This window comes from Schistocerca cancellata, chromosome 3 (genome assembly GCF_023864275.1).
Source record: "Schistocerca cancellata isolate TAMUIC-IGC-003103 chromosome 3, iqSchCanc2.1, whole genome shotgun sequence".
NCBI lineage: Eukaryota > Metazoa > Arthropoda > Insecta > Orthoptera > Acrididae > Schistocerca > Schistocerca cancellata.
In genome coordinates this window covers 27,435,295-27,454,099 of record NC_064628.1, presented here as the reverse complement: position 1 = coordinate 27,454,099, position 18,805 = coordinate 27,435,295, and positions in this window count along the sequence as shown.

Below are 18,805 nucleotides of genomic sequence, written 5' to 3'. Positions count from 1 at the left end.
TTTACCGATTTTATGACATTTAAGTAACCGCGAGAGTAATGTTGAAAAAGTTCTCTTAACTTTGTTCCAGCAACATATTAAAGGATAAAATGTATATATCCCCATTTCATTGTGACCCACCCTTAGATGTTAAGTGAACAGAGTCTGAGGCACTCTTTTTGTTTGTTCTACAGGACAAACCAGATAATGGCAGTCTGGTAGCTGCGTGAAAGCGTGGAGTGACTTGGACACAACTCAGTGACCCCTCCCCTTTCCCCCTTGTAATTTAGAGAGAACGTGAAGGACGCACACCATAGCAACTTCCCCTCCTCTACCCTTGTGAATGGAAGTGTAGGACGCCAGCCAAAGCGGCTACAACCACGTGTGTAAAAATTATTTGTGAATTTTTCTTTAGGTTTAGAAAAGACTGCTAAGAGATAATCATCTGTTTATGTATCACATTATTTTCTTTGAATTTGTGTATGTAAAAATGTATTTAATGTATTTAATGGATCTAAGATTTTCATAATTTTTCAATATTTATGTGTTTGTTTGTCTAAGGCAATATGTATGCCAAAATATTTCATTGACTTTGCGTAAAATTTGAGTAATGACATTGTTCAAAAGGCAGTGAACATTCCCACAACTTAAGTAATTAATGTAGGTAATCAGTTTTCTTTAATGTTTCTACATGTTTATATTTACATTTTGATTTTTTTTATAGGGAGTTAAACTGTACTCTTGCTTCCCTTTTTGTAATTAATTTTTTTTTCATTCATTAACATTCATAAGCAAAAAAATTTAAGTAGAGGGTGATGTAGGGAAGCAGCCTACTCACGCTGTAGTAAATTCACATCAGTTTCCATTGTGTGCCAGCCAGTCTGCTGTAACTAGCTCTGACGTCATAAATGTTGCGCAATACCTTAAAAATCAAGCAAATGACTTAAAACTTTTCTAGCATGTGAGGAATAATACTAAATTAATGTGTGTTAAATATCAGTTCGATAACTTCAGCCATTTTTGAAATTTGGACGTTTTTCTGAAAAAATCATTGGCGCAACAGAAAAGAGCTAGAGACTTCAAAATTTATATTTAGATTCATCTTTCATAATGATTTAATAAAAACAGTACTTTGGATTTCACAGATTAAGACTTTAGTGGAAATTCATGATTTTCTGGTTTTCGTCTCAAAACTGAAGGAAGCAAGATAGATTAAGTAGGCTAATAAATAAGGCTAGGATGTTTAGATTTAAATAGGTTGGAGGTCCGCTATGACTATGAAGATGTGAAAAGTTTCTTTTGAATACCTATAAAATTATAGCGATAGCGGATCTCAAAAGGGCCAGTTCAGAGCTCATCTGCTGCGTGCAGCGTAATTTAATTAATTCTCTCGCCCAAAATAGTTAACTTAGCCACGTCAAAATTTTATTATCAATACTTACCTGCGTGCTGAATGCACGTTTAAATTAAGAGCTTCATCGGCCATCAGCAAAAGAAGCTATAAATTATTATGTAACTTGAAGTGGTGCGTTACTAGCCCAGCGGCTAGTCGGGAGAGCCGATTTGAACAGGCGTTCTCTTAGCCGTCCGCACCGCGGCTATATATATAAGAGCGCTGCGCGAGGAAGGGAGGCCCCAGTTCTCTCCAGACGCTGAATAGCACGTCAGCTGTGTCGGGAGTCGCTTCGCTCGGAAGCACTGCTACAAACAGCCTCGGGTGCCGTATTAAGTTACTAGAGATACGCGGAACCGTGAAAGCATTTCAAGTAAAGGATTAATTCTGAGATGGTTTGCATTATCTAGCTTCAGTTTGCGTATTGTCGTATTTTCACGTGCAGTCGCGGGACAGACATTCTACCAATTATTATAGCGTGGCGTTTGATGAAATATTCTCATCAAATCTTGGCGAGCATTCTTTTTAACATTTAATTCGGACATTTATAGTTGCATCAGCGCATTAGACTCTGAACTGTTCTGTTAGTTAGGTTGTAGGGATACTTGTGTTTGTTATCAGTGAGTTTCAGAATGTACTCAACTATTTTGGAAAATCGTTTTTGATTAGAAATCCCGAACAATCTCCTAATTCCTCAGAGCTATAAGCTGCAGCTATAATGGTATTCTCAGATGAAGTAGGCACTAGGAACTCTCATTACAGGCTCCATGTTTTATTAAATCACTTTCTGGGTGCTAAAAGGTAAATAGAGGGCCAGTGTTGAGAACGGCGAAAGACAGCATTAACAACATTCTAAAAGCCTGAAACTGATTCAAACATTTTGAATTGCAAGCATTTATACAGCAAAAAAGTTAATTTTACAACTAACTCGCCGCCCCAGAGGTTCCAGACTGAAGCGCCTAGAACCGCTCGGCCACACCGGCCGGCCGTCCCAAGGAAAGATAGTCTTTGATTTTTATAGTGAATATGCGACGGAAATTTAAGGAAACAATAATAACACGTAAGAAACTAAAGAAGAAGCGTAACAAATGTAGTCACATGCAACTCCCAGCTCCCAGGTGCTAGAATATACATGTGTATATATAGGGAGTCACTCCAAAAAGTCGTCGGGAGCATTTTCACTGGTGTTGCAGCAGATATTTGGAGTTCCGTTTCTGCATTGTGTAGCTTGAGGCAGCCCAAACAGCAGCTCTTGTCACGTCTTTCATATGACGCCCAGTATCGACGAAAAGCATATGTTTGTTTCCCATTAGAAATGAAATGATTTTCAAAGCGGGATTTCACGTGCCCACTCGATAGAGTGGTAGCAGATTAGTCTAGTGCAATATTTTTTATCGATATATATTAAACAGGGACAGTAAAACTCGATGAATAAGTAGTACTGTAGCAGCGACAGACAGCGCGTTTATGCTACTGCCGAGAAAGCAGCGCTAATGAGTCACTGCTTGATTGCTGTTTACTCTTCGTGGTTTACTGCACCTGTTACTAAAAATATACAAAAGAAATATCGTATTTGCAATTGGCAGTAAAACACGTTACCACTTACAAACATATTTCCGTCCTTTTTCTCGTGCTTTATCTTTATGGCGGTGTGTGTTCATCTTTATACAGGTAATGTTTACATATTAACTAACCTCCCATTTGTATATTTCTTACTTCTTTAATTCGTTGCCATTATCGAGACAAAAAATAGCTGCCATGACGCTCGTATAAAAAAGTTTGCAACACCTCGGTTTCGAGAATTCCGAAACCTGTCCAAAAAATTGGAATAGATATTACATTAACATCATTTTCGCGTTTCTCATTGCTCATCAAGACAACACATTGCATGTTGTAGCAGCATACAGTGACATCTTCGGAGGTGGCGACTCAGACGGCTGTACACACTGGTACCTCTAATGCCCAGCAGAACGTCATCTTGCTTTCATGCATGCCTGTATTCGTCACGGCATACTATCCACAAGTTCATCAAGGCACTGTTGGTCCAGATTGTCCCACTCCTCAACGCCGAATCGGTGTAGATCCCTCAGAGTGGTTGGTAGGTCACGTCGTCCGTTAACAGCCCTTTTCAATCTATCCCAGGCATGTTCAATAGGGTTCATGTGTGGAGAACGTGTTGCCCACTCTAGTCGAGCGCTGATGTTATCCTGAAGGAAGCCATTCACAAGATGTGCACGATGGCGGCACGAATTGTCGCCCACGAAGACGAATTCTTCGCCAGTATGCCGCCGATATGGTTGCACTATTGCTCGGGGGCTGGCATTCATGTATCGTACAGCCGTTACGGCGCTTACCATGGCCACAGTGACGTACGTCGGCCCCACATAGTGCCACCCCCAAAACAGCAGGAAAACTCACTCCACCTTGCTGTACTCGCTGGACAGTGTGTCTAAGGCGTTCAGCCTGACCGAGTTGCCTCCAAACACGTCTCCGACGATTGTATGGTTGAAGGCAAATGCGACACTCGTTAGTGAAGAGAACGTGATGCCAGTCCTGTGCGGGTCCATTCGTCATGATGTTTGGCCCATCTGTACCGCGGTGCATGGTGTCGTGGTTGCAAAGGTGGACCTCGCCATGGAGGTCGGGAGTGAAGTTGCGCCTCGCGCAGCCTATTGCGCACAGTTTGAGCCGTAACACGACGTCCTGTGGTTTTTTATATTTTTTTATTAGTCATAACATTCCACAGTAGTACATATTTTTCAACTGACATTTAAAAGTAATAAAACAAATTAAAATTAATTACAAGTTCCTTGGCATTTTAGAAAAAAAAATCCAAGTCTAAACCAGATAGTGATGTTCGTCACTTGATCGTATTTGTTTTTCAAAGATCAAATTGTCTCTCGTTTCTTCATGTTCTGAATCGCATCATCGAAAATGGAGTTCACATGACTGTTCTTCTGAGGAAGTTGGCGTATGTATCGAATAATTCATGCGTAGTAGCTTGTGATGCTGGTCGGAAATGTACGTCAAAAAATCTCCTTCGCTCCTTTCTTTACTGGACAGCAGTTAAAATACCGCGTGTCCCTTCAACCAGTTGACAGCATTTTTTTTTCAAGTGGGGTACAGCTCTTCTTCCGGGCATAAAAGGCACGCTGGCGTTATCAAATACGGCGATTTTCTCTGCATAGTTGCTAATTTTTTTCTGTTGGCAACCATATATTATTCGCATTTCCACAGACAAATTGATGTTCATCTGTATCAATCAGGTTGCAAGTGGTACACAAAGGGGAATCAGCCAGGTGAATGGAATGTAGTCTGGAGTTCGTTGGAAATTTCCTATTCACAAAGTAGTACCACAATGACCGCACTTTTGTTGGTAAATACGGGTGGTGTATGTTCCTCCAGATATCATGCCAAGAGTGACCGACGTATTTTTGTTCTATGATGTTGTTGGTCTGAAAGTTCATTAAGTTTTGGTATATTTTCTTGACTTTGATGACATCTTTCTCGGGTGATCCCAGTCCAATGTAGCTATATTCTACGTTGAAATGTTCTAGGTGGTAAAGTTCATTTGGGATGTGGTGAACGTCTATTGGGGCGTCCTGGCTGGCCGGCGCTATTTCATTTAACAAGAATGCGGTGACACTGTCGACTGACCGCTTCCACAGTTTATATGTTTTACATACAACGCTTGTGCTTTATTGTACACGTCTGTGAGATTCAATCCTCCGTTCTCAATCGATAGAGTCAATGTTTGGTACTTGACTTTGAAGATGTGGCCGCGGCTGACGAAGTGGCCAAAAGCAGCCAAAATCCTGTTCGCCACTTCCCTCGCCATTGGCAGGGCTTGCGCCACGTAATTTAATTTAGAGGACAAATAGATGTTGACGAGAGCCACTCTTTGTATCTCATCAAGAGTACGGAGATTGTACTGACGTATACAAGCACGGATGGTGTTGAGGATTCTTCTGTAATTAACTGCGATGGTCTGCCGAATATTCCTTGTATACTCCACCCCGAGACATGTCATGGTGACAATTTCCTTTATTGGCCCATGAATGGGAACTCCTAATCCGCTTCCAATATTCATTATGCCAGACTTATTTGTATTCAGTTTCGCACCAGATACTTCTTCATATTTGTTTATTATGTCGAGTGCTTTCTCTATCTCGTCGTTGTCTTTGACAATAAATGCAACGTCATCGGCATATGCCCTGCAGACAATCCTACGGCCGCGTGTAGTGAATCCTTGTAGGTTGTGGCAATGGCTCGATTGCTATTGCAAAGAGTGACATAGACATCGGGCACCCTTGTCGCACCGAACTTTTCATTACAATGGGCCTACTGGACTGACCGTTTACCATAACTGTCGATGTTGACTTCTGCAGAAGATTTGTAATAATGTTGATAAAACCTTGCGGAAAGTTCATGGCACGCATGGTGTGAAAAAGGTAAGCATGATCTACTCTATCGAACGCTTTCTCAAAGTCCAATGATACGATGGCGCATTTTCTTTTACAGGCTGCGGCAATGGAAATAATATCTCCGTGGTTGGACGAAAAGCATTAGTCAACATGATGGCGTTGCTGTCAGAGTTCTTCCTAGCCATAATTCGTAGGTAGTGGTCATCCACTGTAGTAGTAGCCCTTGGGCGGCCAGAGAGAGGCATGTCATCAACAGTTCTTGTCTCTCTGTATCTCCTCCATGTCCCCCATCATCGCTTTGGTTCACTCCGAGGCGCATGGTGACTTTCTTGTTGAGAGGCCTTTCTGGCACAAAGTAACAATGTGGACGCGGTATTGACTGTCTAGGCATGGTTGAACTACAGACAACACGAGTCGTGTACCTCGTACCTGGTGGAATGACTGGAACTCCCCTCCGTCTAACACGCGCTGCTCATGCATGATTTTTTACATCTGTGGATGGGTTTAGTGACATCTTTGATCAGTCAAAGGGACTGTGTCTGTGATACAATATCCACAGTAAAAGTCTATCTTCAGGGGTTCTGGAACCTGTGTGATGCAAAACTCAAACTTTTTCGGCGTGTGTGTATGTGTGCGTGTGTAATAAGCACTTACAGCCGTAATAACACGACAGCTATAATACTGAGTAACTTTCTCTCTGACACCGGAAGCACAAGAAGGATAATTAAGACACTCATGTTGCCTTTTCAGTAGTTGCAGGGGCTACAGTCTGGAAGATTGATCTGTCCTTGTAACACTAACCAAAACAGCCTTGCTGTTCTGGTACTGCGAACGGCTGAAAGCAAGGGGAAACTACAGCCGTAATTTTTCCCGAGGGCATGCAGCTTTACTGTATGATTAAATGATGATGGCGTCCCCTTGGGTAAAATGTTTCGGAGGTAAAATAGTCCCCCATTCGGATCTTCGGGTGGGGACCACTCAAGAGGACGTCGTTATCAGGTGAAAGAAAACTGGCGTTGTACGGATCGGAGCGTGGAATGTCAGATCACGTAATTGGGCAGATAGGTTAAAAAATTTGAAAAGGGAAATGGATAGGTTAAAGTTAGATATAGTGGGAATTAGTGAAGTTCGCCGGCAGGGAGAACAAGACTTTTGGTCAGGTGAATACGAGGTTATAAATACAAAATCAAATAAGGGTGATATAGGAGTAGGTTTAATAATGAATAAAAAAAATAGGAGTAATAGGGTAAGCTACTACAAACAGCATAGTGAACGTATTATTGTGGCCAAGATAGACACGAATCCCACGCCTACTACAGTAGTACAAATTTATGTGCCAACTAGCTCTGCAGATGACGAAGAAATTGATGAAATGTATGATGAGATAAAAGAAATTATGCGGATAGTGAAGGGAGACGAAAATTTAAAAGTCATGGGTGACTGGAATTCGATAGTTGGAGAAGGGAGGAAGGTGAATGTGGAATGGGGCTAAGAAATGAAAGAGAAAGCCACCTGGTAGAATTTTGCACAGAGCATAACTTAATCATAGCTAACACTTGGTTCAAGAATCATGAAAGAAGGTTGTATACATGGTAAAGCCCAGGAGGTACTAGAAGGTTTCAGATAGATTATATAATGGTAAGACAGAGATTTAGGAACCAGGTTTTAAATTCTAAGACATTTCCAGGGGCAGATGTGGACTCTGACCACAATCTATTGGTTATGAACTGTAGATTAAAACTGAACAAACTGCAAAAAGGTGGGAATTTAAGGAGACCGGACCTGGAAAACTGAAGAAACCAGAGGTTGTACTGAGTTTCAGGGAGAGCATAAGGGAACAATTGACAGGAATGGGGGAAAGAAATACAGTAGAAGAAGAATGGGTAGCATTGAGGGATGAAATAGTGAAGGCAGCAGATGATCAAATAGGTAAAAAGACGAGGGCTAGTAAAAATCCTTGGGTGACAGAAGAAATATTGAATTTAATTGATGAAAGGGAAAAATAATAAAATGCAGTAAATGAAGCAGGCAAAAAGGAACACAAACGTCTCAAAAATGAGATCGACAGGAAATGAAAATGGCTAAGCAGGGATGGCTAGAGGACGAATGTAAGGATGTAGAGGCTTATCTCACTGGGGGTAAGATGGATACTGCCTACAGGAAAATTAAAGAGACCTTCAGAGAAAAGAGAACCAATTGTATGAATATCAAGAGCTCAGACGGAAACCCAGTTCTAAGCAAAGAAGGGAAAGCAGAAAGGTGGAAGAAGTATATAGAGGGTCTCTACAAGCGCGATATACTTGAGGACAATATTATGAAAATGGAAGAGAAAGTAGATGAAGATGAAATGGGAATAAGATTCAGCGTGAAGAATTTGACAGGGCACGGAAACACGTAAGCCGGAACAAGGCCACGTGAATAGACAACATTCCATTAGAACTACTGATAGCCTTTGAGAGCCAGCCCTGACAAAACTCTACCGTCTGGTGAGCAAGATGCATGAGACAGGCAAAATACCAGACTTCAAGAAGAATATAATAATTCCAATCACAAAGAAAGCAGGGGTTGATAGATGTGAAAATTTCCTAACTATCAGTTTAATAAGTCACAGCTGCAAAATACTAACTCGAATTCTTTACAGACGAATGGAAAAACTGGTAGAAGCCGACCTCGGGGGAGATCAGTTTGGATTCCGTAGAAATATTGGAACACGTGAGGCAATACTGACCCTACGGCTTATCTTAGAAGAAAGATTTAGGAAAGGCAAACGTACGTTTCTAGCATTTGTAGACTTAGAGAAAGCTTTTGACAATGTTGACTAGAATACTCGCTTTCAGATTCTGAAGGTGGAAGGGGTAAAACACAGGGAGCGAAAGGCTATTTACAATTTCTACAGAAAACAGATGGCAGTTATAAGAGTCGAGGGGCATGAAAGGGAAGCAGCGGTTGGGAAGGGAGTGAGACAGGGTTGTAGCCTCTCCCCGATGTTATTCAATCTGTATATTGAAAAAGCTGTAAAGGACACAAAAGAAAAATTTAGAGTAGGTATTAAAATCTATGGAGAAGAAATAAAACCTTTGAGGTTCGCCTATGACATTGTAATTCTGTCAGAGACAGCAAAGGACTTGGAAGAGCAGTTGAACGGAATGGACAGTGTCTTGAAAGGAGGATATAAGATGAACATCAACAAAAGCAAAGCGAGGATAATGGAATGTAGTCGAATTAAGTCGGGTGAAGCTGCGGGAATTAGATTATGAAATGAGACACTTGAAGTAGTAAAGGAGTTTTGCTATTTGCGGAGCAAAATAACTGATTATTGTCGAAGTAGAGAGGATGTAAAATGTAGACTAGCAATGGCAAGGAAAGCGTTTCTGAAGGAGAAAAATTTGTTAACATTGATTATGGATTTAAATGTCAGGAAGTCGTTTCTGAAAGTCTTTGTATGGAGTGTAGCCATGTATGGAAGTGAACCATGGACGATAACAGTTTGTACAAGAAGAGAATAGAAGCTTTCGAAATGTGTTGCTAGAGAAGAATGCTGAAGATTAGATGGGTAGATCACATAACTAATGAGGAGATATTGAATATAATTGGGGAGAAGAGGAGTTTGTGGCACAACTTGACCAGAAGAAGGGATCGGTTGGTAGGACATGTTTCGAGGCATCAAGGGATTACCAATTTAGTATTGGAGGGCAGCGTGGAGGGTAAAAATCGTAGAGGGAGACCAAGAGATGAATACAGTAAGCAGGTTCAGAAGGATGTAGGTTGTAGTAGGTACTGGGAGATGAAGAAGCTTGCACAGGATAGAGTAGCATGGAGAGCTGCAGACACCAGTCTCAGGACTGAAGACCACAACAACAACAACATGTTGCTCCCTCACTTTCGGAGAAAATAAATGCGTTTTCATCTGTCAGACCACGTCGATTAATGGACTGTTACATGTCAAACACCGCGTATGGCTGTATATGACGAGAAAGTCACCAAATTGTTTCATATACACTAGAATTTGTTACTTCTTGAGTGAAACGTGTCGTCACACAATTAAATTAAAAACAGTCTGCATATATGGGCTTTTCTTTGGCTGTGAGGCAAAAGTCTCCTAGGTAGTCCCTACTCGCACTCGCTTTTCCCCAGAGCCATGGTCTTTGGCTGAAAATTCCCTCACTGAGCTATGAGCCAGTACGGGACCAGCCTTCCCCAGCAGGTGGAAGGACGGTATACGCTTTCTGAAATGCCGCGGAATAACTGAACTGACGCAGTAAGGAACTCGAAAATATTTCATTGCATTCACATGTCGTGAGAACCTTCATCAGCATATTTTCGAAATCTCTTAAGATCAGTATATTGTGAAAGCTGTTTATTATGCCAGAAATAATTACTTCTCGAATTGCTAATACTCACCTAATAAAGTCGTCGCCTTCTTAGGTAAGCTGTACCTGTATGTAGTGTTTGTTAGTGTGCAATGAAAAGCACATTCCATTCCTTGGAACCCACCAATAGATTTGAACGTAATTTGATCGAGTACTTTCTAGAATCCTCATGTGTATGTGACTGTGTGCTCCTTATTGTTTGTGATTTATTACGTACACAATAAGTTGTTTCCGAAGCAAGTTAGCTGACAGAGAAACTATCCGCAACACCCATACGTCTTCAGTAATCTGTGTTATGCACCTTAATTTTATTGTTTCCCACTACAATTCTCTCCACTATGTAAGTCATACAAAACACCTTAGCTCGAAGTCCTTCGTTCTGCGGCTACTTTTTCTCATTCTAAGTTCATGATATAGACAATGACGTTATGAAGGTAGCTGTTAACAACCACAACCCTGAAATATAATTTGGACAGCTGTGCTGACATCACAATCAACTGAACTTTGACACTTCTGAATGGCGAGCTATTACGGGAGTTGAAAGCGCTTTAATGACTGCTGGCGAGGCACAAATTTCGGTGACGGGTGGTTCAGAGTATGCGCCGATCCGATGAACTGGGCGGGACCTACACATCAATTAACTGGAAAAGATCTGTACATTAACATTATGTAGCTGACAAAGTGCGATGATCTGATCTAGTTCGAGAGCAAATTCCAATTATAATTCTTTCTAAGGCTTTGTCCCTTAAAGCCGTATTAAAGTGAGATGAAACCTTCTACGGCTTGAAAACATACTAGTCCTTCATAGTTCCTAACATCAGCAATTCCATTATTCTGTTAAGAGATATCCCCAATCAAGAATGATTCCTTTAACAGCGTAAACCAGTGCAGCAATAGATAAAGTAGATCAGAGTTTTCTGTGAAACTGATGCATTTAAATATAAGATGATATTGATGTAAGGTAATACAGCTATCGCTATTCATTGACTAGCACATTCTTTACGAGCAATCAAGATTACTGTCAAATTTAGTGTACCATTCAATGGTATATTAAAACAAACACTACATTGAATACATATCTGCTGGAAGCGGCGCGTATTATCATATTTCAAGGAATCAAGACAAAGGTATATTCCGAAATGGTAAATAGAACTGAGGATAGGTTGCAAACATACCCCCCCCCCCCCTTGCACCTCCAGTTGTAGTAGTTGGCATTAAAGGGTTTTCCCTTTTTATTGTGTTGTTCCTAATGTCGATCTGCCACTGATTACTAACTGTTATTTTATACAGTATTATTATTTATTCTAGGGGCATCAGAGATATTTATATGATATTGTATCTTCATCATACCTCTTTACGTTTGTCTTGGTAATCGCAATAGGGATCCTCTTGTAAAGTAAAGTAATTTTATAACGCCCGATAAATCAGATCAAACGAGGACGGATATGAACGATATTTAATTAATTTTCCTTCCGTACTACTATCCCTATGTGAGATAATTTACCTTCTTTCTTAATAATTTTTAACTGTTCTGTCATTCTTTCTTTGCTTTTATTGTTGGACATGAGATACTGGAAGTTTCTCAATTCTGTAAACTACTACCTTGAATTCAAAAAAGGATTTAACGGTTTTATTGATAAAACAGATTTTTCTCGTATCCACGAAGGTAGCTTAGACTCAGTTTTACACAAATATCCAAAGTAAAACAACCTGTTGATTTGTAATTGGGACTTTAATTTGTCTCTTAAACGAAATTTGCTCGTGCCTCACTGTTGGTATGTGGTAGATAGGAATGGCAGCAGAGTAACAAAAATTCTGTCATCATTCGTCACACATTCTCATCCAAAGCACTCCTTTCATTACACACTGTCGGTTATACATTACTAAGAGCGAGGACAAATGAATAAGACCACGAGATACTTGCACTGTGGCGTCTCATAGTATAGAGCTTTACAATTTATTTCAAAAAATGATCGAAGTTAATTTAATATTAATTATTGAAATGCCACACTGAAACTTAACTACTGTGGCTTATGATCATTAGAACGTTCCACACGACCTGTCACATTTGCAACTCATAACTAAACCCTATCATTAAGCTAAAAATAATGAAATATACTTCGCATTTGTACTTCTCTCGTAACGCTAATAACCAGTCGGTGGCGGTGAACTAGGCTACCATATGTTTGGAACAATATGCATCTATCGGACTACAAATAGAACCTCTAAACCAAACCATAATTTATGAAGAAAACTCAGAAATGCACCAAAATTTGGCCGGCAGGAGTGGCCGAGCGGTTAAAGGCGCTACAGTCTGGAACCGCACGACCGCTACGGTCGCAGGTTCGAATCCTGCCTCGGGCATGGATGTGTGTGATGTCCTTACGTTAGTTAGGTTTAAGTAGTTCTAAGCTCTAGGGGACTTACGACCACAACAGTTGAGTCCCATAGAGCTCAGAGCCATTTGAACGATTTGCACCAAAATTTATCACTTCGTCTCAAATATGATTTATACTACCATTCATATTCTGGCAAGATCTTAGCTTTTATTCCCCCCACTACATCAGTCCGAACACACATGGCCAAGCACTGGGTATCAAAACTTATCACAAAGACAACCTATAGAAAAACACATATACGTTCAGAACGCGTCCATTTCCTGATACACATTACGCAATAGCCAGCAACCATTTTAATGAGCAACGACTACAGCGAATCGTGTCTAGTGCACTTGGGGCAAAATGCACAAGTCCTCACTCCACAAATATAACTACCTCTAAAGGCCTGTAAAATTTCTACAAAATTATTCCACATGAATCGGTGCTCAACTAAATATTTAATGTAGCGGGTAATTCAATTTTATCTCACAGAACACCGAAGTCAATGTTAGTTACAACCACGTGCTGCATTACGTTAAACAACATCACAGTACAAAGAAAAATATAAAAATTTATCCTGAATCGCTACTTTTACAAGATTTCCGCACGTTTATTACACATTTGAAGACGGCAAATAAATTAGAAATTCCTCATTATAACCCAAGAACATCATCATCATCATCATCATTTAAGACTGATTATGCCTTTCAGCGTTCAGTCTGGAGCATGGCCACCCTTATACAGTTCCTCCATGATCCCCTATTCAGTGCTAACATTGGTACCTCTTCTGATGTTAAACATATTACTTCAAAATCATTCTTAACCGAATCCAGGTACCTTCTCCTCGGTCTGCCCCGACTCCTCCTACCCTCTACTGCTGAATCCATGAGTCTCTTGGGTAACCTTGCTTCTCCCATGCGTGTAACATGACCCCACCATCTAAGCCTGTTCGCCCTGGCTGCTACATCTATAGAGTTCATTCCCAGTTTTTCTTTGATTTCCTCATTGTGGACACCCTCCTGCCATTGTTCCCATCTACTAGTACCTGCAATCATCCTAGCTACTTTCATATCCGTAACCTCAACCTTGTTGATAAGGTAACCTGAATCCACCCAGCTTTCGCTCCCATACAACAAAGTTGGTCGAAAGATTGAACGGTGCACAGATAACTTAGTCTTGGTACTGACTTCCTTCTTGCAGAAGAGAGTAGATCGTAGCTGAGCGCTCACTGCATTAGCTTTGCTACACCTCGCTTCCAGTTCTTTCACTATGTTGCCATCCTGTGAGAATATGCATCCTAAGTACTTGAAACCGTCCACCTGTTCTAACTTTGTTCCTCCTATTTGGCACTCAATCCGTTTATGTTTCTTTCCCACTGACATTACTTTCGTTTTGGAGATGCTAATCTTCATACCATAGTCCTTACATTTCTGATCTAGCTCTGAAATATTACTTTGCAAACTTTCAATCGAATCTGCCATCACAACTAAGTCATCCGCATATGCAAGACTGCTTATTTTGTGTTCACATATCTTAATCTCACCCAGCCAGTCTATTATTTTCAACATATGATCCATAAATAATATGAACAGCAGTGGAGACAGGTTGCAGCCTTGTCTTACCCCTGAAACTACTCTGAACCATGAACTCAATTTACCGTCAACTCTAACTGCTGCCTGGCTATCCATGTAAAGACCTTTAATTGCTTGCAAAGCACAATAAAAAAAAAAGCTTTCGCTCCAGACACATGTGTAAGTGCTACAAAAACAAAAATTGTTAATTTTGATAAAAACCTCAAAGAACCCCCTGTATCTGAAAGAAATATTTTACTTCCCTTTTTATTTATTGAACATCCAGCTTAACTTTACCAACTCACAAAGATGCCAGTTTGAGGGCCTGCACCGCATTAAGTTACCAAAACCTAACTACCTAAACGATCAAAATTAAAAAAAAAATTACACCATCTTCTGACGTCTCCTGCCAAAGTTGACTTTAATGAATACTTTTTTAGCCTGATTGACGATGATGTAGCTACAGCATAGTCTTAACAAAACCACATCCGGCGTGGGGACGATTGCACACATCATCTCGCGGCGACAGAGTGACGAACAAGGCCACCTGGATGCCAACTTGGCCCTTGTTCAAAAACTGAGGGCGGAGGGTAGCTCTCACCAGCTGCCCAGCCTACCTCCCTCTGTACTATCGACACAGCCCAGCCTCTGCTAGCCTCTTTGCTCAAACGTCCCGTCTACTCTATAAATGTAGGCCAGCCTCTTCTACTCATGTTTGGTTAGTTGTCTGTTAGTTGTCTCCACACATACTTCCACTTATTCACGCACCTCCCAAGAAGTGGAGGACGGATTAAAGGAACTATGACAAAAAATAAACACTGTTTGTAGACATTTCCTCATTCTACAATCCACGGTGTAATGAAGTATTGCTTTGTAGCTTGGCATTATGCTACCAAAATTATTATTATACAAAACTGCTTCTAAACGTTTAAATGGTGCATACTTCCAGTACCACTTCAATGTGTTCACTTTTAAATTCAGATAGTAGACATTCTAAACAGGGTCAAAATTTAAGAGATCTACTGTCATACAAGTTTAATAGGATATATATTATTTTTCTGGGTACTTGCAACATTTTCTCTGATAGTTCTTTCGTTTCATATATCACCGCGAGAAGCACAAAGACGGAAGATACCGGTGCTAATTTGCATAATTTAACTATTTATCTATTTATCCGAAATCAACAAACACAGTTTAATCCTAAACTCACATTCTAATCTTAATTATTAGAGATTCCAATTTCCAGCAGTCAAACGTATAGTCATTCGTCTTTAAAGTCACAAGTTTCGCTCAGATTACTTACAACCAACATACGTTCATAATCCTGGCTTGTCCCACATTCGCAAAGTTCATTGTCACTGATGCTCAACTTCTTCAAATCAGTTTTACACCTTGTCACTCTTATTCTCAATATGTTGAGAGTTTTCCACTTATCGTATCGGAGGTGGCCGTCGCATAGTAGCTTCTCTTTCAAAAGTTAACCACGATAAATACTACATAACTTCATTATAGAAATTAAAATCCTCTATTACCTCAAGATAAAATTGGGCTCCCAAAATTAAAAAAATGCACATATGTACCTTGTAGTGGGAAAGGTATTAGCGTAGGAGAAGTGGCCTTAATATCTTATGGGCTAAGATAACGATTCACAGAAAACGAATAAAATGTTCCAGAATCTTCCCCTAGCAATGGATAGTTACTTCAGAACTTTATTCTGATGCAACCAAACGTCTTAATTTCTTCAAGTTTATGCCACAAAACAGGTTTGTTATATGCAGTGACAGGAAGTAAGTAAGAAGGAAAAGGAATTAAGCAAATACTGTTTTATGAATGAAGACTGACATCAGTATGATAAACCGTGGACTGACGTTACAGATATTAGTGCAACATGCACTAGTACTATTGGCCTTATTAGTGTGGGATGAAACATTCTACTCATTGAAACACACCAGTATTTTCATAGTTCTCAACGTCGGCAATTTTACCATTCGATAAAATTACTGCAGAAACGAAAATAAAAATAGAATTTTCTGTCCCGGACCCGGAATGGTTTGAATCATATCCTTCAAGTCGCCAATAGTACGTAACACACGGTATGCAAAATACGCACTACTGTGTGTATATCCCCGTCAAGTGTGCACTAGATATTTTCATATTGTCACTACTTGTTTACTGTGTAAATAACACGCTTGAATTCATCATCAGGTTTCTTTTTAAGAAATTTTACCTTCAGGGACTTTTTTCAGTTACTCTGCGCACTTTTAAAGTCCTTCTTTATCGTTCAATTCACTACTGAGCTCCAAGACTTGTGTTAGGATCATTTTTACCAGACAACTGTCGTTCATTTTCAGTCTGAGGTCAAAAAAGGATTGAAATCTCCATGATGAAACCTGATATGTTTCCCAACTGGATACATTCTCAGTCTTACAGAGCTTAGACGTTACTGGTCTGATAACGTTTCTTCTGATTCTTAGAACTTCTCAAGTCCGCTTTTTGCTTACAATTTTTGTCGTGCGTTTGGAATGCACACGTCGAATAAACGTTAAGAACACGGTATCCAGTTCTATGTACATCGTACTTATTCTATGTGCGCCAAAGTTCGGATTGTCTCCATTCGTTTTTCGCGTAGGGGTCTGAAGATGACGCTAATGAAGCTTAAATGATACATTTTTAGGAAGAATTTTGGCTGTTGGTATCCTTTTTCTACGAGTTACAGGTCACCCGCAGTCCCACAACCACATTTCTACGAAAACGATTAAAAGTTCGTCATATTTTACCTGTCTCTTGGTAAAAGCCCTTACATACTGTAACTAAAGGTGTCAAGATCGTGAGGTATTTCATCTCTATCTGTATTCGGCACACTGCAACGTGAAAAATGGCGGCCGACCGTCGAAGATGGGCTGAACGCAGATGTGACTTACGACCTAGCTCGAGAGTTTTGGACGTGACGTTGGGCAGTATTCAGCAGACGTCTAGGTCTAGGAGGAGGAGCTTCGATAGATGCAACCGCAATGGAGCGAGGTACGAATCTTCGCAGTTCACTGTGGAAGTGGTGGAAAGGCTGCGGCTGGTTCGATCAAAGAGATGTACTGTGATGCTTGAGAAGCTTAAAAGGAAGAACGTTATATTTAGCGCAATATTAACAGTAAATCTTGAAAGCTGAGCACTTAAATGGAACGCAAATCCCTGATGACTTCTTATTAGTATACTGGCAGTACTCCAGTACTTCGCAACGGAAATTAAAGAATGGCCTTTCCATAGCGACGCTTTTAAGCGTTTAATCTCAGTCGGTAGAAACGGAACCCTCGTAGGTTAACTCTGTCAAGAAATTCGTTATTCCTAGCCAAAAATTAAATATAAATGAAATCTATCGAAAGAAGCAAAATATTTTCTTTCCGTTTTTTATACACAAAGCATAATCAGTAAATCCATATACCCCAGCAAAGCAAGTTGAATTTAAGTTTGTATTGGTAAAGATAAGATTGCGGCGCTTAATTTTGTCACTGTCGTAAACTACCGAAAATACTTCTGTCACTCTGATAAAAAAAATTAACATAGTCATCTATTGGTTCTTTGGTGTACTACGCCGCCACTAAGGCAGACACCAGAACTACAAAATAGAGCAAACTCCTATAACTTTAGAACACAGGCATCATATTTCTTTTGGGATCTGATTTTGGTGAAATAGGGCCCCTATGTTCCCCCTAGCTGCGTTCAAGATACCTGTGGAAACTAAATGAAAATTCTTGTAGTAGTTTTGGAGATTAGAGTGTTCAAACGGACAGACAGTATCGATAGTTTTGCAGTTTTATTATTAGCATAGATACAGATAAATTTTCCACTGGCTGCCTTAATTAATATTCTTTCTCTTCTTTTGACAGCTACCTTAATTTTAGTATTGAGTAGCATATAATATAAATTCTTTCCACTTAATATTCTGTCGCCCGCATCTCGTGGTCGTGCGGTAGCGTTCTCGCTTCCCACGCCCGGGTTCCCGGGTTCGATTCCCGGCGGGGTCAGAGATTTTCTCTGCCTCGTGATGGCTGGGTGTTGTGTGCTGTCCTTAGGTTACTTAGGTTTAAGTAGTTCTAAGTTCTAGGGGACTGATGACCATAGACGTTAAGTCCCATAGTGCTCAGAGCCCTTTGAACCATAATATTCTGTCTAACTCCCCTTTGCTGTCTCACGCTCCACTACCGACTACTTGACAACGTACACATCGGTAATGTAGTGAACTTGGGAGTTGTTAGTTGAAGGGTGTGTTAACGGTGACCCGTCGCTGGATTTCACTACACTTCAGTGTTAGGCCTAGCTGGGACCACGTTTTTCACAGGGCGCTCACACTGGCAAGACTTGAGTAATTTTACGAGTGCCTTTCGGAGCTATCAAAAACTACTTTACTTGAAACCATTTAAGACTTCGATAGTATACTAATGTTTTCAGACTTAAAATTATTTCTAACATACCGAGGAAACCGACAGTGCGAGGGTATTTGTATCTGTGCTACAGACGTCGCATATTTGAAACTTATTTTTGACGTAAATCTTATCTGTACACACGGTTCTAAGCAATATGATTGGGCACATGGACAAAGAGCTTGTTTGCTTCGCTGGCGCGAGAAACAGCCACAGGGATTTGGTAGTGCAAAAAGAAATTGAAACTAAGGTCCACTCCCGCAACATACAAGTTC